General features: G+C 46.3%; 1 protein-coding gene and 1 long non-coding RNA gene across 3 annotated transcripts in view; one reads left to right on the top strand and one right to left on the bottom strand.

Moving 5' to 3' along the window:
• The window catches only part of LOC147700398 (uncharacterized), a 229,916-nt gene that overhangs the window by 156,389 nt on the left and 48,008 nt on the right, over positions 1-25,519 (top strand). Inside the window, exon 1 of one of the 2 annotated variants that reach the window (XM_086935764.1) lies at positions 23,179-23,316. The exons of the other annotated variant lie outside the window; for it this stretch is intronic. The gene's annotated coding sequence lies outside the window, so the exon portion shown is untranslated. Of the gene's footprint in view, positions 1-23,178; positions 23,317-25,519 lie in introns of those variants that run through there. 2 annotated transcript variants of the gene reach the window in all.
• LOC147700399 (uncharacterized) lies at positions 1,858-22,768 on the bottom strand. The gene is made up of 3 exons (XR_015299426.1): positions 22,632-22,768; positions 19,565-19,679; positions 1,858-2,064 (listed from the first exon to the last, which is right to left on the bottom strand). It is a non-coding gene; the product is annotated as an uncharacterized LOC147700399 (long non-coding RNA).

Below are 25,519 nucleotides of genomic sequence, written 5' to 3'. Positions count from 1 at the left end.
CGGTGGCCGCGCTGCACTGGCCTGTTGTGGCAGCATTTATAATTTATTTGGGTACAATGACTGTGGGTCAGTGTACCCAAATAAATTATAAAGGCTGCCACAACAGGCGAGTGCAGCGCGGCCGCTGCCCTTAACCCCTTAAGTACTGCTGTCGGCCATTGGCCGACGGCAACGAACCTCGCTGGTGCTGCCGTCGGCCAATGGCCGACGCGGCCCTGCCCGTTTTGCGGAAGTGCTGCACTTCCGCAAAATCGCGGGTGCAGTAGAGGGGTTAAAATAGTGCCGTCTGGGGTGGACCGCCCCCCCCCCTAGCTACGCCGGTGATTGATCTATCTATCTATCTATCTATCTATCTATCTATCTATCTATCTATCGCCCTCACACTATCTATCTATCTATCTATATATCTATCGCCCTCACTCTATCTCTCGACCTCACTCTATCTCTCGACCTCACTCTATCTATCTTTCGCCCCTCACTCTATCTATCTATCTATCACCCTCACTCTATCTATCTATCTATCTATCTATCTATCTATCTATCTATCTATCTATCTATCTATCTATCTATCTATCTATCTATCTATCTATCGCCCTCACTCTATCTATCTATCTATCTATCTATCTATCTATCTATCTATCTATCTATCTATCTATCTATCTATCTATCTATCTATCTATCTATCTATCTATCTATCTATCTATCTATCGCCCTCTATCTATCTATCTATCTATCTATCTATCTATCTATCTATCTATCTATCTATCTATCTATCTATCTATCTATCTATCTATCTATCTATCTATCTATCTATCTATCTATCGCCCTCACTCTATCTATCTATCTATCTATCTATCTATCTATCTATCTATCTATCGCCCTCACTCTATCTATCTATCGCCCTCACTCTATCTATCTGTCTGTCTATTGCCCTCACTCTATCTGTCTATATCGCGCTCACTCTATCTATCGCCATCACTCTAACAATCGCCCTCACTCTATCTATCTATCGCCCTCCCTCTATCTATCTATCGCCCTCTATCTATCGCCCTCCCTCTATCTATATATCGCTCTCCCTCTATCTATCTATCGCCCTCACTCTATCTATCGCCCTCCCTCTATCTATCTATCGTACTCTCTCTATCTATCTATCGCCCTCCCTCTATCTATCTATCGCCCTCACTCTATCTATCTATCGCCCTCCCTCTATCTATCTATCGCCCTCACTCTATCTATTTATCGCACTAACTCTCTCTATCGCATCACCACAGCATCACACAGGGGCACCACAACATCACTATGCGCTACCACAGCATCACTGAACGCCACTGCATCACTCAGCGCCACCACAGCATCAATCTGTGCAACCATTCAACAACAACTGGTTCAAATATGTTCTCTCAATGTTTCAAGCTTTATTACAAATGTCACAAAAAGATGTTAATATTTCAGTTCTGTTCTTGGATTTTCGTCACAATAAAATACACTGAACATAATCTTCACAAAAGTTATTTACAAAAGTTTAAGCTATTGCCATTATAAATTACAATAACTTTTATTTAAGTATTAATTATTTTTAAAAAATTAAAAGCCATTGTTATTTGTAATATCAATACATCTAAGTCACGTAAATATAACACATATTGCATTACAAATGCTATAGGTGTCACATTTGCGAAAGTTAAAACTATTGGCATTGTAAATGACAAAGCAATTAATTTTGCTATTTTCAAAACCAACACATAAAATAAAAATGTGTCATTTACAATACCAATAGCTCAAACTGAGAAATTTCCTAGTTGACACAAAGGAAAGTTTCAATTCTATTAAGGACGCGGAGGCGAGGATTTTGCTTGTCCTTTCTCCATTTTATTGGACAGCACATTAAAAGTATAAGAAAAAAACATCAACCATGAACTACCCTAACCAACATGGCAGCGGTAGTCATGGTAATACAGTAACCAATCATAGTCCACACAACAGCATAAAGGTATCCCACGTCGGTAGTCCTTCCTCTTTCGTTGCTGCCGTAGGAAAGAAGTCCTCTATCCTCTAGTCCGTTTTCTGATCGGATCATAGGGAAGAGAAATAATAATAATATCTTGTCCAGAACAATGTTGAAAATAAATCTGACACATTGCAATGGATATGGTCAAAGATAAATTGCAGTAAGAGAAGATATACCAAGTAAAACACATTAATCTAATGTATACATCAATACATATAGAAATATTACTTCCCTCGTATGAAGAAACAAGTACTGGATTCCATTGTATTGGGAGGGAAAGCTAGATAAGCCAGGGTGGGAAAATCCTCGCCTCCGCGTCCTTAATAGAATTGAAACTTTCCTTTGTGTCAACTAGGAAATTTCTCATTCTATGTCAGGAAGCGAAGGCGAGGATTTTGCTTGTTCAAAGCTTACTTACCACCAGAGAAGCAGCTTCATGGATTGGCTTAAAATAAAACTTTTTGAAAGTTGAATCGGAAGACCAATCCGCTGCGTTCATAACATCTTCCAATCTGCCTCCAACTTGGACAGCCTTGGAAGCCATGGCGCCTCTAGTAGAGTGAGCGCCGAAGTTCGTAATGTTGATATCGGCCTCAGACATAATCCACCTGACCCATCTGGCAATGGTGGGGGATGAAACTGCCTTGAAAGGCTTCTTTATCGCAATTAACAATTGTATTTCGCCCGGTGGGCGGACTTCCAAGGTCATATTTTCATATGATTTGAGGCAACGGACAACGCATAGTTTGGGTGAATCCGGAAAAGCTGGATAAGATACTGACCTGGTATTACACTTAGTTCTCCTGGAAATGGTAAATGTAACCCCTTCAGGGGTAAAAACTCTGGCAGAAATGTCAAGAGCGCGGACATCGGAAGCCCTTTTGCAGGAAATTAGACAAAGTAGAATAGCCAATTTTGCTGAAATTTCTTTGCGTGAAAGATAATCATTATCCTGCCAGGACAGAAGGAAACGCAAAACCACATTCACATCCCAAAGACCGGAATATCGAGGTTCCGAGGGACGTGAAAGACGAATACCTTTGAGGAGTTTGCAAACCCAAGGGTGCTCTCCAACAGGGGAACCATCCACAAGGGCATGACCCACAGAAATTGCTGATCTGAAAGAATTGATAGTACAATAAGCCAGTTTATCATGGAAAAGTTTAGCGAGGAAATTTACTACCTCCGTCACAGGAGAGCCCACGGGATCCAGGTGTTTTGCCACACACCAACGAACCCATCTGTTCCATGCAGATCGGTATCGTTTAGTGGTACCAGGGGCCCATGCCCGCTGAATGAGGAGTTCAGCGTCTCTCGAAAGTGAGTCGTTAGACCAACGTCCCCTGAAATCCTCCAGGCCATGAGACGTAGATGGCCTTGGAGAACCAGAGGGTGTGGATGACCCAGAGGATCCGTTAGAATGAGGTCAAAGAACGGCAACTGTAGAGGTTTGTCCCAAGATAACTCCAGAAGGGACGGGAACTAGCACTGAGCCTTCCAGATCGGGGTGATCAAGATTAGAGAGGCTCGTTGCCTGCGGACCTGGGCTGCTACTCTCTGAATGAATAGGAATGTGGGAAATGCGTAAGCTGGGAACCGGGACCAATCCTGTAGGAAGGCATCTACTGCTTCCGCACCTGGGTCCGGTTTCCAGCTGTAGAATCGAGGAAGTTGGGCGTTCCATCTGGACGCAAACAAGTCCAACACTGGAAGGCCCCAACGATCCGTAATCTTCTGAAAAACCAAAGGATCCAGTTTCCAATCGCTGGCATCCTGAAAATTCCTGGATTGCCAGTCCGCCACAGAGTTCAGGTCTCCAGGGAGATACTCCGCCATGACAGAAATCTGACGTAGGAGGCAATAGTTCCAGAAATCCTTCGCAAGCTCTGCTAGGACTTTGGAATGGGTGCCGCCCAGGCGATTGATATACCTGACAGCCGTCGTGTTGTCCATCCGAAGAAGAACACAACAAGAGACCTTGTTCGTGGTGAACGATCGGATGGCAAAAGAACCCGCCAGGAGTTCTAAGCAATTGATGTGGAGATGAAGTTCTTCCTCCGTCCATCTGCCACCTATCGAGAGGGAGCCGCACCAAGCTCCCCACCCCTGGCGACTGGCATCTGATTCGATCACAAGATCCGGACGGGAGCCGAAGATCGCCTTCCCATTCCAAGCATCCATGTGATCTAACCACCAAAGGAGTTCTGATCTGGCATCCGCGGACAAGGAAATGAGTTCCGAGTACGTGAGACCCTTGCGGAGGTGAAACGCTTTTAGTCTCTGGAGAGCCCTGTAATGAAGTGGGCCTGGAAAAATGGCCTGAATCGACGATGACAGAAGACCCACAATCCTGGCCAGTTCACGGAGAGAAATTCGGTCCGACGAAGGACTTTGCGAATCTCCTTTTTGATCTTGGTGATCTTTGCGAGAAGGAAGGTGAAGCGTCGCGTCCGACGTCCGTATCAGGAACCCGAGGAAAATCATTTCCTGCTGAGGGATTAAGTCTGATTTTTGGGAGTTGATGATGAACCCCAGATTCTGGAGGAGAGAGATGGTAATCTGAAGATGATGGAGAAGCAGATCTTTGGACTAACTCATCAATAGAATATCGTCCAGGTAAATTATCAGACAAATTCCCATGGTGCGAAGATGTTCTACAACAGGTCGCAGGAGTTTGGTAAAACACCATGGAGCTGAGGAAAGACCGAAGGGGAGAGTGCGAAACTCGTAGACTTGATCTCTCCAGAGGAATTGAAGGAATCGACAATGTGGAGGGTATATTGGAACTGAAAGATAAGCATCCTTCAGATCCAATCGTACCAACCAATCGTTCTGAAGAAGAAGATCCCTCAATAGATGGATGCCCTCCATCTTGAAGTGTCTGTAAATCAACCATTCGTTGAAAGAACGAAGATTGATGACTGGTCGAAAGCCCTTGTCTTTCTTCTCGACCAGAAATATGTTGCTGAGGAAACCGTTTGGATGAAAGGAAGCTTGAATAATGGCGCCTTTTTGCAGCATAGCCTGTACCTCTAAGTCTATGAGCACCTGCTCTTCAAGAGAAAAAACTAAAGGGCGAGGTCGTGTTAGTTGAACGGGGGAGCCGTAAAACTCTATGTAGAATCCCTGCACGGTTTCTAGAACCCAAGGGTCTGACGTGAGGGCTGACCAAGCTTGATGAAACATAGCAATTCTTCCCCCCAGAAGAACTGGAGCAATGATGGAAAAACTTACCGTTGAACCCTTTGGAGTTGTATTGGTTGCCACCACGTCCTCGGCCTTGGTTTTTGCCTCCACGGGAGAACCCTGGCGTCTGTCGTTCCAACCATTGTTTCTACGTGGCTGAGTCTTATTGGGGCCTTGTTGGAACTGGCGGCCGGAAGAGCGACCCCTGCCTCTGCCGGCCCCGCCAAAAACCTTTTTCGGAAACATCTTTTTCATCGAAGCTTGAGCCTTGTCTAAGGCGGAAAAAGTCGCCACAAACTTTCCAATTTCAATTTCAAAATCTTTATTTCGGTAAAAGTTTACCATAAAAGACAATTATATAAAAACAATTCATTTAAATGATTTATACAGCGAATTGTAAAATTCATAAAACGTTACTAGAAAGAAATCCTTATATACTAAAAACAAGTCCGCACTCAAATCTGTGTTTTGAGACATTTCCTTCTGATAGACCAGAGGGCGCCCAAGTACTTGGCCATAGCAAACACAATATGGTCTGACAAATCAGTTTTTAAGACTCTAAAAGCGGCCAAACACTTCTTGAATCCCAGATTCCTGCATAGGGGAACAATCCAGTGCCTTCGGATCTCTCGGTAAGCTGGACAGAAGAAAAGGATGTGGAGCTCACTTTCGTCCGAAATTCTGCATGCTGGACAGGTACTACTTGGATCATGACTCCATCTGGTTGTAAGAGTTCTGATGGGGAGAGATCCATGTCTCCACTGGAGGTATAATTTTCTTAATACGGAGGGATAAATTTTATCCAAAGTTGGTTCCATAATGTAATTCACCTTGTGGGACAAAAAGGAAGCTGTCAAGGACCCAAGATGTTGGTGATTAAGTATCAGGGAAAGTTTGCTTTCTCGGTATGACCTGGCTAGGTCCTTTTTAGAGAGGATATGGCACGTGTTCTGGGGGTCAGACCACATTGTTGAGAGACCCAGGGCCTCCAATTCTATTTTGATAGAATTGAGCCATTTAATTTTTCCAGCACCTGGAGGGGCAAGAACCTCCCGGAGTCCTTCCCTGTAACTGGCCAATTCTGGAGTTGTCCATATTCTACGCCAGAAGGCCAGTGGGCGTAGAGCCAGATCCTCATCAAGCGGGCATAGGCCTAGGTCCATCCTGAGGGGCACAAGGGGGGTGCTCGGTGGTAGCCCAACAAGGTTGCGAATAAATTTATTTTCCACCTTCAGCAGCTTTGATGTTTTTTCATGGCCCCAAAGTTCAGATCCATAGATGACAGCCCCCTTGGCCTGGGATTTGTATATCTGTAATGGGGGGCCAATCGGCCTGATTGAGGATTTGTTACTTGCCAAGAGCTTCATTATGCCTCCCGAATGCTGGGTTAGTTTGAGTGCAGCTTTCTCCAGGTGTGAGCTCCAGGTGAATTTGTCATTTAGTACAATTCCCAGGTATTCGAAGGTTTTTACTCTTTCCAGCTTGATATGTGCAATGCTTGGACTAAAGTGAAATTTCTGTGGGGGGTTGAGGACCATGAATTTCGTCTTGGTGGCGTTAATTTCTAATCCATGGGCCTCGCAGAAGTCCATAAAGCCGTCAAGGATTCGCTGGATGCCTTTTGCCGACTTAGATAGTAGCAGTGTGTCGTCGGCAAACATGATGGCTGGGACCCTCTCAGCAGCCAATTTTGGGGCGTCAGAATTTGGTACACCCGCTAAGTGGGAGATTACCCCGTTGACATAGAGGCAGAACAGGGTTGGTGCAAACACACAACCCTGCCTTACCCCCCTGCCAACGGGGAACCTCTCAGACAATTCCCCCATCCTGCCACATCTGACCTGGGCAAAATTAGTGGTGTGGAGGCGGATTATCATGTTCAAAAGACCTTCGGGACCCCCAGTTTGTCAAGGACCTCCCACAGCTTATTCCTCGGGACCAGGTCGAACGCTGCCCTCAGGTCCACAAATACAGTGTAGAGGCTGCCACCCTCCAACTGCACTGTTTTCCAGTGTATGAGGACGAGACGAAAGACCTGGTCCACCGTGGAGACCTTCTCCCTGAAGCCTGCTTGAAAGGGGCTAAGAATGTTGAAGTCCCTGATCCACTCATGCAAGCGATTTAACAAAAGCTTGGAAAAAAGTTTCTGGGATACATCAATTAGGCTTATTGGCCTATAGTTTGCAGGGAGGAGGGGGGACCCCTTTTTGAAAATTGGCACTATTTCGGCCCCTGGCCAGGTGGAAGGGATTGGCAGACCTTTCACAATGGAATTGAATAATACCCCAAGATAGGGAGCCCAGACTTTAGGTTCATGCTTGTAAAGATCGCCTGGAAGCCTGTCTAGGCCCGGCGCCTTACCTGGAGGCAGGGAGGAAATTGCCAGGGTGACTTCCTCTATGCTGAAACTATCCATGGCAATTACACTATTTTTGATTTTGGGGGACACTCCTGCAAGTTCACTTCTCCCACTGTCACTGCTATGTGGATGGTATAGATTTTTAAAATGCTCCTCCCAGACAGATGATGCTATGCTGGCCTCAACTGCTGCAAGTGGTTCGGCCGAGCCGTGCCTAACAATTTGCCAAAAGGTCCGTGAGTCTCGGCAAGCGAGGGCAGCTGTTATTTTTGTCCAATTCTCCTCGTCCCAATCTTTTTTTGCAATGTGGAGGGCAGATTTGTAGGCTACTCGTCTCTCCCTTATTGTATTTAAAGTGTCTCGTGCTTTGAGTGATTCCAACAGTAGGGTTTTTGCTTCCCTGCAAGAGGCATTGAACCAAGTCGCTCTTCTCTTTTTGGGCTTGTGAGGCCTGGCAACTGGATTCAGTACCTCTGCAAGATTAGTGCATAAGTCCGAATGGATGTTACCAAGGACAGCCAATTGTGCCTGAGTACCCAAACTGTCTGTGGTTTTGGTCTCGGATTCGCTGGCTGAATGGTTCATGCAACACTCAACTTTTTCCAGGGCGGGGGTGACTAGTGCATAGAGTCTCTCAATGTTGTTGTGGTTTTCCAGCAATTTGGCCCATTTGATTCTGCGCCTATTGCTGGATAGCACAAGGTCGGGCTGTGATGGTGCATTAGTGTCTACCTTATCTATTTGCCGACCAGGGATCTCGAATTTTAGTGAGAGCAGATTATGATCACTATCGTATCTAGGGATAACTTTAAAGTCTTTCACCCTCCTCCAATCCCTGGTTGGAACCATTATATAATCAATCCGTGACTCGTAGCCCGGTCTATTAAAGGTATTTTTTGGCGGGATATCACCCTCAGTCCGACCATTACATGCCCTCAGCGAGTGGCTGAGTGTGAGGGACATTATCTGAATGGCAAGAGGGGAACATGCCTTGGTCACTGGATCTGTCAGGGTAGGAATGTCCCATAGGTCATCCTCCTCGCTGGATATGCCCGCTAGGTAGTCAGGGAGTGGTTCGTATTGCTGATTGAAGTCTCCACCTATGATTAGAGGGGAAGAAAAATTTTGTGTGTCGAGGAACTGTGCTAAATCTTCCACTGAACCCGAGGTTGCTGCAACCCCCACTGGCCTTGAGTATATGTTTATCAATACAAGCTTCCCTCCACATGGCCAATCAAGGGAGACACACTGGAAGTCACAGGAGTTGGTTTCCAGCTGTGTGGCCCTACAGGCCAAATGGGACCCAACCCAGGTCGAAAGTCCTCCTGAGGGTCGGCCCTTTCCTCCCCATTTCGCTTCAATGTTAAAGATAGCGAATCCCTGGCGGCTGAATTGTTCTCTAGCCCATGTCTCTTGTAAGAGACATATGTCATAGCCCTCTAATAGGTCTGTCCAGTCAGGGGTGTCTACTTTGTTGGCTAGCCCTGCCACATTCCAGGACAGAATAGAAATTATGCCCGGAGCCTCTGGTGTGCTTCTAGTGTCAGGTATCACGGAGCGCTCTTGTGCTACAGGTTTCCCACATTGGTTGGGTGGGGGGGGCATCCAATAGGGCGCTATTTAATTTGAGGCTATGTGAGATAGGGGGATTATGTTCCAGCCTCAGGTGGGAATCAATAGTTGGACCCTTGGCTGAGCATGTGACTTGCCTACCTACCCCTACTCTGAGATCGTTTGTAATTATGTGGGCTGGTGTTGATGGAAAAGATTGACCGACCGTGTGTGTATTTAGGACACTGATGGTTAGTGCGTCGCCCGTAGACTGATTGTGGGCGCAGTTTGGGGTGGGTGAAGGGGGTACGGTAGTTGTTGTATGTAGAAGTCAGTCCACTTCCTCAAGACATCCATATCTATTGGACACCGGGACCCCGTTCCATCCTCCGAGTGTATCTGCCCACCAGTTGCTTTGTACTCCCCATGTGTGGTTCCTCGCCTGTATTCCTACTCCAATTCCCCCCCTGGGCTGGAGGGGGACATGGTGGATAGAAAAAAGTAAGTGGTCTTGCTATTATTGAGGCGGTTGAACTATGGTTAATCCATGAGTAAATGGCATGAGCAGTGCTAGAATCCTCAAAGGAGACAATCACACAGTCTCCGCAGGTGGACTTTTGTGTGGTCCCTACCCAGGGTACCCTCCGTACCATAAGGATTTTGCTCCTTAGGTGATTGGGTATTGGTTTATTGGCGTCCAACCAGTGGATCACCTTATTCTTTAGGGAGGCAAAGTTTTCCTGCTGGTTGTACGTCAATTCGGTTACCCCGGTCAGCACCACAACATAGGGGCTAACCTCAGGGGGAAGGTCTACAAATCCCCTTGATCGTATGAAGCTGGTGCTGGCTCTCTGCGATGTTAGAGGGTTTGTATTCTGGCCATTTTGCCTTGGATTAAGATGGTCAGTCGGGGCAGGTACTCTTTTGCCAGATGTAGCTAGGGGGGGTGGCGGGAGGGATACAGCCCCCGATTGCATGGTATTTGACATTGCCCTACTAGGAGGATTATGGGTTTCTACCTTGGTTCGGGGTTTAGGTGTTGGTTTGACCTTAGGTGTAACGGTAACACTAGCAGAAGAAGAGGTTGCAACCGGGTGGGAAGGCGGAAGTGTATTGGTGGTTCCTGGTGACTTGACCTTGGGAGGGGGCAACGAGTTCACAGCAACCTGAGTCGTAGGATCAGAAGGTGCTGCTGGCGGCAGGGGTCCATTTGAGCATGTAAATTTAGGGTTCTGCATGGTGATGGTTGCCAGGTTTAGTATGCTTTTTTCTATTTCCAGTAGCTGTGTTTCTATGTGTGTGAATCTCTTTTCTAATGGGGAAAGTAGTTTTTTAAGTGTTTCCCAGACAACAGTGAGAAATTCAACGTCCTTCCCTTTAATGGTACAGAGCGGGGTTCCTACAGTGTCACTTTCTATGATGAGGTCATTATTTTCTTGAATGACTACTGTGTGAGAGGGAGTATTTTCTGGGCATGTTACCAGGGGAGGGGATTTAGGTGGTGGCAGCGTAGCAAGGGGAGGTGCCTTTGTTGGTAACTGCGCCTTGGCCACTTTAGCCTTTTTCCTTGAGTATGCCGAGGTGGGGTTACGCTTCCTTTTGTTGTGTGGGCGCTTTTGTGATTTGGGTGAATTACCACCTTTTTCTGGTGGAGCGGGGGTGGATTCGACTTTGGATGGTAAACCCTCCTCAGTTCCCTTCTTTTGCTCTACAATTGCACCCAGATGAGAATTTGAAGAGGGAGTGGGGTTTTGTGGTAATTCCCCCTGTGGGGGAGATATACTATCTGCTTGTGCTACATGGATAACGGCATTTGTAACAATCAGGGTGGGTGTGGAACCGGGCGGGCGCTCAGGTGTTTTCGCCCAAGCAATAGGACCTAAAGAGGATTTTTGGGCGGCAGTTAACTCAACTGACAGTCTTCTAGCAGCTTCGAGTTCTAATGAAACCCTGTGTTGCATCTTAGTTATTTCGTTATCGATGGCAGTGTGGGTCCTGGTGATAAAATCGTCCAAGGTACCATTTTTTAGTTTAGATTTGGCTGCTCTGTCTCTAAACTCGCGGGTTGCCATAATGGATGCAAAGTGAAGAGTGTAATTGAGGAATCAAATGGGGTGGCCCAGTCCAGTCTCTAACTGCCTCTAACGGCCTAAAACGGCCCGCTCTTTGCCCGGTCTTAGCCCCGGGCTTTGTCCCGTGCGCGTTGCTATCACTGATTATCAGGGAAATGAAGAGGTGGAGGGGGCGGGAAGAGGACCAGCTGCGGCCGATCAGCGCCGCTGGGCACGCTGGTCCTCGCAGTCCCGCCTCTGGGCTTGCAGTCAGGCTGTGGTTTCCTTGAAGGGACGTTGGTGCACAAAGCACTTGGCAAAACCAGGACTGGATCCTTAGCAGGGTCTCTCGCCTGCGAGCGGCTCCCGCGGAGCGGGGGCCGCGAGGCGTGGTGGCGAAGTGGCCGGAAGCGGGCAACAAACAGGAGCAGCTCTCCCACAGGGTCGATGAGCTATCCCAGGCAGCAGCACTCACACCGCGGTGTTTTGACGGTGGAGGGGGCGGGAAGAGGACCAGCTGCGGCCGATCAGCGTCGCTGGGCACGCTGGTCCTCGCAGTCCCGCCTCTGGGCTTGCAGTCAGGCTGTGGTTTCCTTGAAGGGACGTTGGTGCACAAAGCACTTGGCAAAACCAGGACTGGATCCTTAGCAGGGTCTCTCGCCTGCGAGCGGCTCCCGCGGAGCGGGGGCCGCGAGGCGTGGTGGCGAAGTGGCCGGAAGCGGGCAACAAACAGGAGCAGCTCTCCCACAGGGTCGATGAGCTATCCCAGGCAGCAGCACTCACACCGCGGTGTTTTGACGGTGGAGGGGGCGGGAAGAGGACCAGCTGCGGCCGATCAGCGCCGCTGGGCACGCTGGTCCTCGCAGTCCCGCCTCTGGGCTTGCAGTCAGGCTGTGGTTTCCTTGAAGGGACGTTGGTGCACAAAGCACTTGGCAAAACCAGGACTGGATCCTTAGCAGGGTCTCTCGCCTGCGAGTGGCCCCCGCGGAGCGGGGGCCGCGAGGCGTGGTGGCGAAGTGGCCGGAAGCGGGCAACAAACAGGAGCAGCTCTCCCACAGGGTCGATGAGCTATCCCAGACTTTCCAATTTCCTTCACGAAAGGATCACCAAACAAGGCACCTTGCGCCACAGAGCCTGCCTCAGACAAGGATAATTCTCCAAGCTTGGGGTCAATCTTTAACAAGAGTGACCGCCGACGTTCAGCCGAGAGAGCACAGTTGGCATTGCCAAGGAGGCAGATTGCCCTCTGTGCCCAACCCGCTACGTCGTCAACAGCGAGTGGCATACCAGATTCCTTAGAACGCTGAGCAAGCTCAATGATTTTTGTCAGGGGGCCAACCACATCCAATAACTCGTCCTGACAAGCCTTCCAGGACCTATCGATCCCTTTCTTAGGGTCCTTGACGTATTTAGCGAAGAATGTGCAGAGTTTTGGGTCAATCTCAGGAGTGGCCGCAACCCTATTAGGAAGGGACGGTCGAGGACACTCCGAGCGGAGCCGCAAACGCACATCTTGAGAGAGCGGTCGCCTTAGTTTAGCAGCCACATAGTCCGCGGTAGATTTATCTGGAGTCCACTCAGAAGAGCGGGGTCTGAAGATAGTGGTAGGGTCAAACATGTCAGGGGGAACCTGGTCACCTTCACCACAATCAGAGACATTAGATTTAGGGCGCCAAGACCTACTAACATCTGACATATCCTCAGAGGATCCAACCTCATCATCATCCATATAGTCATCCTCCTCGTCCATTCCCTCTAGGGGAAACCCTTCTTCCGGGTCAAGGTCTTGGGTGGATGTACCACCAATATCACCGGGTGAGTCGTCCCACCGGAAGGGTGCGCTTCTTAGCGTGCGCGCACTCTTATGAAAGGCTCTGCAAGTTTGCTGAAGCCTTCCAGGTGCCCCGCGTCACGCTTCTTGGCCGTGCGTGGAGGAACAGAAATTACTCCACTGGGCCCAGCCCCGCTGTCCCCCAAAATCCCTGAACCAGTTTATTGACGGTGTCCTGCAGGGGGGCCAGAGCCTGGGCAATAGCCGAAGATAGGAGTCTCTCCACCTCTGCAGGAGGGCGCAATAAGGGCTGAGGAGGCTGTTCGGCATCAACAGCTACATAATCGTGTTCCTGACGAGACTGCATTTGCGCAGAAGACTGGGCACCCATGAAACAAAATACGCCCCAAACTAAATAATAGGGGAGTTCCCCAACACAGGTACCCAAAAGGTCACAGGAAAAAACAAACTGTCTCAAAACTGAAGAGTTTTATACAAAACAGAAAGTGACTGACAGAGTTATTTTAAAGAAAAAAATTTCAGTCACAAAAGCAATTCTTGCCGCTAACAGGCAGCGTCAGTGTGGGGAAACGAGGCCAAATAATTAAAGCGAAGCGCAAAGCCTCTTCGCGTGTTCGCCACAATCGCGGAGAAAGCGCTGTGGAGAAAGTCGGTCAGGAGACGACGCTCGAGACCGCGCACGCGCCAAAACAAGACGCTCGGGCAGGGGCGTAGCTAGAGCTTCTGGCGCCCGGGGCCATCCCTCAGATTGCCGCCCCTGGCCAATAGCGGGAGGGGAAGGGGGGCAGCGGAAAAAAGGACATATTTGCTCCGGAGCCCCCAGTGAAGTCAACTGTGTAGCTTGGCTCTATCGCGCCAAAAACATCTTGTGGGCAGCACGTGTCAACAAGACTCAAGCAGCTGTTTTCTTTAGATTCATTCAGCAATGACTTCCTGGGGACCGTGCCGGGAGGATTTTGAGTTAAAATTAAAACACCCTGGTGCCAGTCAATGACGCTGACCCTGTCCAGGCTGGCTAGCACACAGTGCACTATCTGGGCTCACGCTGTGTGAACCAGAGTTGCTAGCCCTACCCATATTGCTTTTACAGAGCCCGAGGCCTGGTGAAGAATGGGCTGATCTCAAGACTTTGCCTTCTGTCTCGGGTCTAGACTCGCTCGGCATCATTATGAAAGGTTGCAGGCACCAGCTAACTCTCTTCAGCACTGCAGCAACCGCGGTCCAACTCCATTCTGAATTCGAATGGCACCTTGATGAGAAGCTGCAGCATGCAATACTGGCCTGCTGTTCGAGCAGTGGCGAGTTCCACTCCAGTCAAACGTAAAGAAACTGATAACATCCGCCCTTGCACTGTGGGCAGCCCGCCCTATTATCATAAGCCCTCTCTCGCCATTGGGCAAATGCTGCACACATTGTTGCAGTATTTGTGATACACCATAGGCCGCACTACGCAAAATTAACTTAAACACATTATTAATATTAACACCAATAAATGCGTACATGTCTTTACTGAATGTGGCTAATGTGCCTGTGTGTCAGATCAGGCGCTAGGCTGGGCACTTACATTTTTGCTGCATCAAGAGCCTGCTGGTGGTGTCATAAACCAACTCGGACCCCGACCGCAGCAATGCAATGGCGGCCACCCGGGGCATCATTGAGGCTGCCACTGTCAAGCAGGATGCTTCACCGGCATAGCTGCCAAGGTTCCAGATTAGCATGTGTGACATTTTTATAATTTCAGTGTAAATATGAGTGACATTTCAACAACTTTGAGTGACACTTTCTCACAAGCAAAATCCAGAAATTAAGATGCAGGAATCATATCATATATGTACTATAGCACATAAACAGGTAAGAGCTGTCAGCATGACCATCAATCACAGAGAGAGTATCAAAGAGAGCAGCACTCGACAGAAAGTTAGTTTCGGTACCTGCAGGTCTGTGGACTGATGCTGGGGAATAAAATATAATGTGCACTGTTTGTTTTAAATAGTTTCTTGCGCATGCATTTAGCAAGAATTACCTTTCAAGTTATATTGGCAAACAACTCTAATGCAGGTTACGATTTTCAATGCCATAGTGCTTCAGGATTGTGAATGTAAAAGCAGAAGAGGTAATAAAATGTAATACAGATCTTGCTTTACACGAATTTATGAAACAGTCACCGTATTTGGGATTTATATTCTGGAAAAACAGCAACCTTTCCCTTGCAAAGTAATAGGTTTGCACATCTCACTATGCACGTCACCATATCAACTTATGAAAAAATGATCTTACCATCAAATGCCTGCTGAAGAGTCCACTGTACACCTTCAGAAGCAGTAGATTGGTTCCGCGCTCGTAAGTATGATCTTAAACTATTTCTGCATTTTCGTGCTGTATATTTGCAGGCAGACTCTGGTGTACAGATGGCTGAAGGCAGACTGTAGCCACCGCGGGTCGTGGCAATTCAAGTTGGCCTCCAGGCCGCGATGTCTGTGGCCTACAGCTGGCTGATGGCTGCGTGAGGCTTGAGGCACGCAGGCCTTGGTAATTCAAGTTGGCCCCCAGGCCTGCCTGCAGTGAAAGCCCATAGCTGCCAAGGTTTCAGATTTGTAAATGTAAATGTATGTAAATGTATAGGCATTTATATAGCGCACTACTTACCCGGAGGGTCCCAAGGCGCTTCGACCGCTGCGAAACCCTTCCTGGCTTCCCTGAGAGATGGTCCCTTAATGGGTATCTCCAGGGTGAGACCAGGCATCCCCGGCGGTCTGGTGGGGCCGTTAGTGAAGATGAGGCAAGCTAATGCCCAGAGTTGCCGAGTGTGATCGCTGATCAGAGTGGGCACCGAGGCGAGAGAATTATCGAGTCCGCTGACCCTGGTCCAGAAACCTGCCGCGCCGGGAATCGAACCCTGGTCCCGGGCCGTCCTCTGCTCTCGGGTCTGCCGCCTCTAACCAGTGAGCCACACTACCTCATTTGTACGAGTGACATTTTTATAATTTCAGGGTAATTATGAGTGACATTTCAACGACTATGAGTGTCACTTTGTCCCGAGTAAAATCAAGCAAGAAAGTGGAAGGAAACATATAAATATCACGAATTCTCCCCATTTTAGCAAGGAGAAACTCTAAGCAGATCAAACTGCTGCAAAGCCACAGAATTGGAAGGGCACTAAAATGAAGTGTTAATACAAGTCAGCTGACGCGTGGAAGCCGCCGCAGTCAGTCAGGCACTGAGCAGGCCTCAGGCTGACAGGCACACACACAGTCAGTCACAGCCAACAGCCAGTGTACTGTAGTGTATTATTTTGAAAATCTACCTTTAACCCATGAATATACTAATTCGGCAACCCCGGTCGGCACACAACTACCTGCCCCGCACCACAGATGAGCTGCATATATTCAAATTAACAGTCTCAGTCAACACAGCTGATAAGCGAACGCCGCAGATGGGCACCAGACATCATTGATTGGCAAGCCTGAGGCTGACATACAGGTTACAGCCGGGAGCCAGAGCGCTATAATTATTTAAATAAAAAAGGAGTAGTACTCGACTGACTCGACATAAAAATAAATGATTATACCCTGGGCGGCGTAACGCTACCTGCTCGGCCCTCAGATCACACCACTAGCAGGCTGTCACAGCGAGCTACACAAGGCTCTGCTGATTTAAGTGACGCAGTGGATCTGAAATTAATGTTTATTTTGAATCGGACGGCCCACCACCAGAGAGAGTCACTCTCACCTGACCGGCTCAAAAATGCTTTGTCACACAGCGCCTCGTCCTTGAAAACTACAGTTCAGCTGTGGGCTGGCAACTGATTGACCGCGCGCAAAACTGTTATTTAATAATATTTGTAATTTATAAACCAAATTTAGCAGCAGAGTGAGAGTCGGATTATGCATATTGTTAGTGAAGACTTCACCAGCTACTAACTGTAGTAACAATGGCCTACCTCATACTGGGTCACTCTCAGCCTGCGCTGGTGGGCCTCGGATCGAGTGCGGGCAGGATCTCATATTCCCGCATAATTATCGTCGATTTATTACCGGCGGTGATGGCAGTGAGCAGGTGCTGGAAGGCTGTTCCTTGTCCTGGCCTCCATCATGGCAGGTCACCTGCACCAGACTGCGGTTGGATTCGAGCAGCGAGGTCGGGGGAGCTACAGTGGCACCGCGCTCAGTGACTTCTTGATCCCAAGCCGTCCAGGTCGCTATACTACCTTGACCACTGTGAGTCGGGCGGGGCCATCCAGTCTTCGTCGACTCTCTCTTCCATTAAAGGATTTAATTCAGCAGGGGGCGTGGGGCTGAAATAATAGCAGCTGAGAGCACACGGCGGCCCAGGCCTATGCGAGCTGTTTCAGGAAGAGCTGCGAGCATCACAGCCGGGTGCTATCATGATATCTGTAGAGCTCCGGGCGGCCCTGATCATTTGAAGCGCTCAGGCCACGATATTATAATGGTGCGCTCCCTCCCTCCGGCCATGAAAACAGGCCTCCCTCCGGCCAGGATACAGTAGCCGGCCGCCTTTCGCTCTCTTAAACTCTGCGCTCCAGTAGCAGGATGTGACGTCCCCTGCGTCGAGGTCACGTCATGCTGCCATGATCCGGCCTCTGCAACCCGATCACAGGCAGCCGCGCCGCGGTTTTTGCGACATTTACAGCCGCAAGTGTATGCACTGTACATCGCCAACTGTCAGGACCGATGATGGCGGTGTTTATAATTTATTTGGGGACACTCTGTCAGTGTCCCAAAATAAATTATAAAGGCCGCCGCCCTGAAAATAGTGCCGCCTGCGGCGGACCGCCCCCCCCCCACCCCCTCTAGCTACGCGGCTGCGCTCGGGCCAGAAGCCTACCGCGTCAGAAACAGATGACAAACAGGTCGTAGAGCCTGACAATACCAAGATAAATACAGCGATAAATTAACAAGAGCTGTCACAATAAATTTCTCAAACTGCCACGCTGTAGTGGTTGCATGTTTCTTTAATGAGCAATGGAATTATACTATGTAATAGAACTTTGTTGAAGGGTGTTCTGGGATTGTAGAATGTCATGATTGCATTCTCTGTTACCTGTATCATCTGCTGCATGCACTTTGCTTCTCCTGAAGTTCATCTCGAATAAATACCTAAATACTATTTCAAGGAGTTCGTCCCCTTTGTGAAGATGTCACTACAGAATTGGCAACGAGATGGGCACAACGTGTGATTTCAACCTCCACAGCGATTTCTTCTCTTTTAACATTCACCTTCGTTTTGCTACTCAACTCCAATCGTGAGTAACTCAAGGGAGCATTTATATATTTTTTTTTTATGTTCCTTTTGACTCTTTTCTCGTGTGGGGATTATCACAACGTTGTGGCTCCAGCGTTTCCCGTCAGTGAACCTCTCGCGTGTACTTCTACTTCTAACTGTTCTGAAGGGGAAAGCACCTAAAAGACCTAAAAGACACGAGGGAGAAGAACCACGATTTGTTTTGGTGAAAACCTCATCGTGTTTGGGAAATGTGTGCTACTTTTACTAGTTTTAGCGTGTGATTCGGTTTATTAGCGTTTTGCATTCTTTCAAAAGGATTAACGCTTACCGGCTTCACAGCTCCTCGCTCTCACGCACGCAGCAGCGTCACCGTGAACAATTGAGCTCTACACGCGCACACACTCAGTGCATCAGCGCGCATCTACGTGTTTTCCTCCACGTCACAAGCGTCATCACGCTCTCCACCGCCATCTTGTGGTTGCTAGGGCAACGCGACCACTGAAACGAGGAACATTTTCTCCGATCTTCGTGTGGGTATTTATGACTTTATTTCAATTGATCTTTCAAGCGCTTTCCTCAACAATTTGATTGCGCATTTGTGTTTCAAGAAGCTTATTTTTCCTGTTTTTTTTTCTGTAAAGTGCATGCAGCGTGAAGCTTATACTTGAAGTCCATTCTTTTCGTTCGCTTTTTAGATTAAAAGAGAACAATTATATTTCCAGTACTTCTACAAATACTTCATTCTTTTATGTTATTTTTGCATTCTTGAGGACAAGTGTGTGTATTTTCAGCTTGTCAGCAAATATTTCTTGACAGACTTTTTGCGCTTTCAGTAACATTTATCTTGTTTGCGCTTTCAGTAACATTTATCTTGACAATCTTCAAGTTACTGAATTTACAGTTTGATGAACTCGACGCTGACAACTATTCATACAATTTTTTTTTTTGGAGTAATATTGTGCACGCTGATGCACACAGCTTTTACTTCTTAATCAGCAATTTCTCATTATTACACCTATGAACTACTTGTCTCGATTTCAAATTTGGAACTATAACACGTAGAACACACGTCAGCTAGCTGGACAACATCTTCTCACATCTCCAACGCGATAAAATCTACAGTTGTTGACCATCTTATATTAAAAAAAAAAAAAGAATAAATTCTGCAGGTCTTACTTTGAAGAGTTATATGTTCCACTACTCACGTTGTGGAAATATCAAGAAAGGCAGAAGCACTGATGGAAACAAGTCATTTTTACGTGTAACAGAAATTTCGTGAAGCATCAGTTTAATATTGGACCACCGTCTATGTATATATTACTAACCCAATTTGTTTTGCAGGTTGTACTTAAAAGAGTTATATGTTCCATTACCTGCGTTGTGGAAATTTCAGGAAAGGCAGAAGCACGGATGGGAACAAGTCATTTTTACTTGCAACAGAAATGTCTTGAAGCATCAGTCTGATATTAGGCCACTTTGTAAGTGTGTCTGAAAGAAGATTTTTATGAAGATATAATTAGTATCCCTTTTACATGAAGACATTGTTCAGTTAGTGGTTGCTTTCATTTTTCAACGAATACAAAAATTTGTTTGGTATCTGCGGTTTTCCTTTATATGAAAATATTATTCACGAAGTGGTTTGTTCAAGTTTAGTTGGAACTATTATTCGCGTAGTGATTTATTCAAATTTATGTGACAACATTATTCACGAAGTGGTTTATTCAAATTTATAGGAATACAGTATTAACTAAGTGTTTGTTTTCTTTCGAAGTTCAATTGTTGTTTCACGAAGACATCGCGCATGAAATGGTGTTTCAAATAAGTGTCTAGATATTGTGTTAGACATCAGTTGCGAAGAAGTCATTTCTAATAACTAACCACTTTTCTTTCAGGTTTTCGTTGTCTGTAAAACGATCAATAATGTCTCTGACAGCAAATGGATCAAAAACGGTTACTACCAGGAACAAAAATTCAGAATTAGACAGGGTTCCATGGAAAGGTTATGGTGTAACGGGTGTGTCTGGCCTTTCTGAACAAGTGTGGCTGAAGGAATACCATGATGACACAATTTTGCATGCAGTCAAGGACAAAATCGTTAATGGTTGGTCAACCAAAGCTAAGGTTGATCCAAAGTTGAGGCCATTTTGGAAGGTACGAAATGAATTGAGTATGGAAATGGATTTTGTTTGCAGGGGAGGAAGGATTGTACCTCATTCTAGTATTAGAGACAAGATTATGGATATAGGCCATGAAGGGCTCCCAGAAATCTCTCGCACCAAAAGAAACGTTAAGGTCTTGTATTGGAGGCCTAAGATTGATGTTGATATAGAGAGAAAAGTTCGGGAATGTTTTAATTGTGAAAGTGCAAACAAAACCCAGAAGACTTTAAATCCTCCTTTGGTGTTAGTGAAGGATTGTGAATTTGCTCTGTGTTACAAGGATGTGACTTCTGACCGGGTTGTTGGGCATACCAGGAACAGGTCTTTACAGGACAAGTTAGGGGTTAACTGTCTTACAGATACCATTGCCTTTGTTGGAAAGGCAGGATTGTCTAATCCTAGTTCTAAAGCTATGTTATCGCAAGGTAACAAGACGTCAGTAGAAGCGGTAGGAAAAGTGGTAGAAGAGGGAACAAGGTATAAGAATCTTGAAACCGATATGTTTGAGGAAGGGAAAACTGGTTTCCATGTTAGAAGAAGATTTAGGAGTAGTGGTAAAGAGCAGTGTAGCAACGTAAATTGTGTTGGAGGTGGTGGTTATTCACAGGTGGCTCCCTTTGAAAAATTTCCGGCTAGTTCTACCATGTGCTGGGAGTGCGGAATCAGTGGACATTTTTCGCGAAGGTGTAACAGAAAGAACAAAAAAGAGGTGCATGTTCGACATAAGGGTGATTGTTCTGCATCTAGGCGGGACAAAGTGGAGTTAGGAGCCTCTAATGTCTCATTGTTTAATCCTTTTTGTGATATTTCTTTGAGTGGAATTATATTACGATTAGTGGTAGATTCGAGTTCACCGTTCACTGTGGTGCCGCAAGAGATGTGGAAAAGTCACTTTGTGGATAAAATAGGAGGGTGGTTAGAAACTGATGATGTTATTGCCGAAAGTTTTACAGGAGGAAGAGTTGATATTCTAGGGTTTAGGACCCTTGTGTTTCGTTTTAAGGGAAGGCAGGCTATGGGAAAACTGTATGTTGCAAGAGATGGTCCACCGGTATTAGGGTGGAAGGACCTAAAGTTATTGAACATCTGCCGCTGAAAGTTCTCAGAGATTAAGCTCAAACCTTTGTGGCCATTTTTTTTTCTTTATCTTCAAATATCCTGGTTATGGGTATTTTGGTTATCAGTATTGATACATTCAGCAATATATCCCTTTGCGGGAAGTCTCGTCCATTTCTCGTTGTTTTGGTTGCTGGAAGTAGCTCACCTAATTATAATGCTAAATAGGGGAAGTTTTATCCTGATCTTCAGCTAGAATAAACAAGATGTCTACAAGTCTACAAGTTTTCGCTTATAATATACACTGTGCTCCTGGCTTATTAGTAGGCATTCTTTGCTGCTTTAGGGAATTATCCAGGATCCAAAGCATATGTAGTGTATTGATGCGGTATTTTAAGATATTATGCCTGTTTAAACTTATATGCAAATATTATATGTTGTTTACAATTTCTAGCAAGTTTTCTGGGATGGTATTAAAAGAAAATGACAAAGAGATTATTTTCTGGGGTTAAAATGTTGATCTAAATCCCAAAATTAACAGTGTTCCAGAAATCCTTTGGACCGATAGAGGTATTAAAACATATTGGTATGAGCATAGTTTGACAAGTAAGTATGTTTAAAAAATTGGAATCCACTTTTACTGTTGTATTAGGTGCCATAACAGTGGTGTTCCATTTTGAAGCAGATTGGTTGTAGAATTTTTTTTGCAACTACTTCAGGTAGAATTCATTGCTTTACACTAGCCCTGGAAGAAGTATTAAAAAATGTATATTCATAGCAGTACTAAAGCATAAGCATCGCAAAAGTTATGGCGAACACTTTTATTAGCTTAGTTGTATAACCAGAGGCTAATTTTGATTCAGAAGATGTGTTAGATAGTGGTAGAGAGCTATAATAATTAATTGTTTTTATTTGCAAATTTTAAGGAAGGGGATGTGCAGGGTGTAGCAATTAGTCTGGCACTTCTATCTCCTCTTTTAGTTCCAAGCATGTTTTAGAAATCCTTGCAGATCAAATTACCCAGATACGCTATGCTGGTCTGACAAACTCTGGCAGTTCAGCGTTTGTGAATATTTATTTAATTGTTTATGTTTAGTTGTATAAAGAAGGGGGATGTGTAGTGGTTGCATGTTTCTTTAATGAGCAATGGAATTATACTATGTAATAGAACTTTGTTGAAGGGTGTTCTGGGATTGTAGAATGTCATGATTGCATTCTCTGTTACCTGTATCATCTGCTGCATGCACTTTGCTTCTCCTGAAGTTCATCTCGAATAAATACCTAAATACTATTTCAAGGAGTTCGTCCCCTTTGTGAAGATGTCACTACACACGCCACAAGAATAAGCTGAGTAGAAAACGGTGACTTATCTTGACGCGGCAGCAATGGAGAAAGAGGAAGGATATCTTTATGCTGTTGTGTGGACTATGATTGGTTACTGTATTACCATGACTACCGCTGCCATGTTGGTTAGGGTAGTTCATGGTTGATGTTTTTTTCTTATACTTTTAATGTGCTGTCCAATAAAATGGAGAAAGGACAAGCAAAATCCTCGCCTCCGCTTCCTGACATAGAATTTCCTAATGCGAGACCTATTGCATTGCAAATGCTTGTTTTTATTTATTACAGTTTATTTTTCACTTCTAAGCTGCTCTTTCATTTTAGTCCGTTCTCTCTTTCAGTTACTCTCTGCCCGGCAGGCCCGTGATTTCCTCTTCCGGTCAGCGGGGGCAGAGACAGCACCAGCAGTGAAAGCCGTCACTTCCGGTCTCTTCCTCGGTCCCAGCAGCTGTAGGGGTGGAAGGATCCTCGGTCTGTGCGGTGACCTTCACCCTCTGACCCCGGACGTCACCCTCGGATTGTCATCTTCACCGTCCCAGGCCGAGGGCTCTGAGCAGGTGTCTGCGCAGGTAGAGTCTACAGTCCACCCCCCCCCTCTTCAGACAACCTGAACTCTGCACCCCCCTTCAAGGCATGACCCCCCCCGGGCTGACGACCCTTCAACCCCCCCTCCCCGCTTCAGACAACCTGAACTCTGCACACCCCCCCCCCCCCCCCCCCTTCTTCAACGCATGGCCCCCACCCGGGCTGCGGCCCCTCCCTCTCTCTCCTTCCCACCCCTCCCACCTTCATCTCTTCTCTTCACCTCTCCCACCTCTCCTCTGCAGCCTCTCCTCACTTATGGCTAACCTTTCCTCTCCACTCCCCCGATTGACCTGTATTCGCTTTCCTTCCCACCTCGCCTCTTCTCTCCCTTAGATTCTCATCTCGATCGTAGTTCCTCGTTTCCACGGTGCACCTTGAACCACGTTACGTTGCAGTAGAACTGGTAGTACTGGAACTTTTGGCGGGTTGACAGAAGGAATGTTGTTACACGGTACATACCATTACATCTTACTAAGGAGGTGCCAAAGGGAGCTGGGAGTGAGGCCACCAGGCACTGGCTCAGCCCAAGAAATTGACAACCACCACGCCTGTATAAGTGTCTGTGTGCCACCCAGTAGTGTTGCAAGCACAATCTGTCAACCTGTGATGTTAAGAAAACCAAGAAGCTGCGTAGATTAGTGATTCTGTGTGGAATGATATGGGGTCAAAATTATCGGGTTTCTGTTCCTGGCCCTTTCCGATGTCTAAAAAGGTCAATAAAGACACCCTTACTCTCTCCACCCTTTGCCTTGGTGCCATGGGAGGAGAAGCTGTGTAGAAAAGAGAGGAATGGATTGAGGTGAGTAAGGGTAGTAATAATTAGGGGAGAGCCTAGAACACACTGGGCAAAGTATTTAGTTTGGGCCACATAAACAACGGTTTGGAGGGAAGAGGGTGGATTAGCCATGACGCTGCTGAGATTCCTAAACCATTGAGGAAAAACGTAACAGTACACATTCACTCACACATTGGAAAACAGCGAACTACACTTACAACACAACCTCCAAGCAGTATTCGAGGAGATTTTCAGGCTCATACTTCTTTTGAATGTGGCCCTCTTTAATGTTTGATGTCTGGTAGCCCGAACCTGCTTTAACACAGCAACAATCTGGGTTTGGAGGGTTGCAGAGGAAATCTCAGATTGGCTGCAGAAGCTCCAAACATTGGATACTTTTGCAAGAAGTGGGAGAGTTAAAACTTACACTTGTTTATAGAAATAGTCAAAATGATCCTGTTTGAAACATCCCATGATATTGATTGAGTTCCTATGTTTGCAACCAGTTTCACTATTTTTTAATAGTTACTTTAATCGCTCAGTGTTTTCTTACGATTTTCCATTGACAGAACTAATTAAACCTTGGAGGCAAGCTCTAGTCCTTCACCTGGAAAACACTTCTTGCCTATATTCTGGATCTTTCAATTTATTGGCTTATATTGCGCCTTCCTCCGACCTCTAAATTTGTAGACCACATTTAACAAACAGTTTAGGAATTATCTTGAATACAGTTATCTCGGTGACTCTTCCCAGTTTGGTTTCCAGGCAAAATACACCACTGTCGCTGGACTCCTTGCAGGCAGAGCTGACCGTTGCATCATTTTTGACCAGTTTGCCCCCACCGCCGTCATCCTGCTTGACCTTTCTGCAGCCTTAGAGTATCTCATTTCATTAGCCTCTGACATATGATTAACTCTGCATTTACCTAGCAGCTTTAAACTGCCTGACTTCCTTCTTGTCTTCCAAATACCAAGCTATCTTACTCCCACCTTTTCGTTCTTCAGAAATGCTTATATCATGTAGGTTTCCCTAAATTTTTTTATATTTACATGTCTCCTTCCTGATTTAGTTATAATAATTGGTTTTTATTTAATCTTCTACACGGACATCACACACATTATTGTGTCCTCTGCTGACAGCACTTCTGTCATCTAAGCCAGCTTTCGGTCTAGTTTGTCTTGCATTGTGCCATGAATATAAACCAGTTGCTTGAAACTAAATGGTGACAAGACTGAGGTGCTCCTTTACGGTAAGCAATCTTCCAGCTGGTCCCCAATCTAGTATCCTGCTGATTTTTGGTCATGTCACTCCCCCATGTTCTTGGCTAGAAAACGCAGAGTTGTACTTGATGTAAATCCTTCCTGACCACTCAGGTTAATAAAGTTACAGTAAGCTGCTTCTCTATCCTTAGA

The sequence above is a fragment of the Lissotriton vulgaris genome, chromosome 8 (assembly GCF_964263255.1).
Source record: "Lissotriton vulgaris chromosome 8, aLisVul1.2, whole genome shotgun sequence".
In the NCBI taxonomy this organism is placed as follows: domain Eukaryota; kingdom Metazoa; phylum Chordata; class Amphibia; order Caudata; family Salamandridae; genus Lissotriton; species Lissotriton vulgaris.
This window is presented reverse-complemented; position numbering and strand designations above follow the sequence as displayed.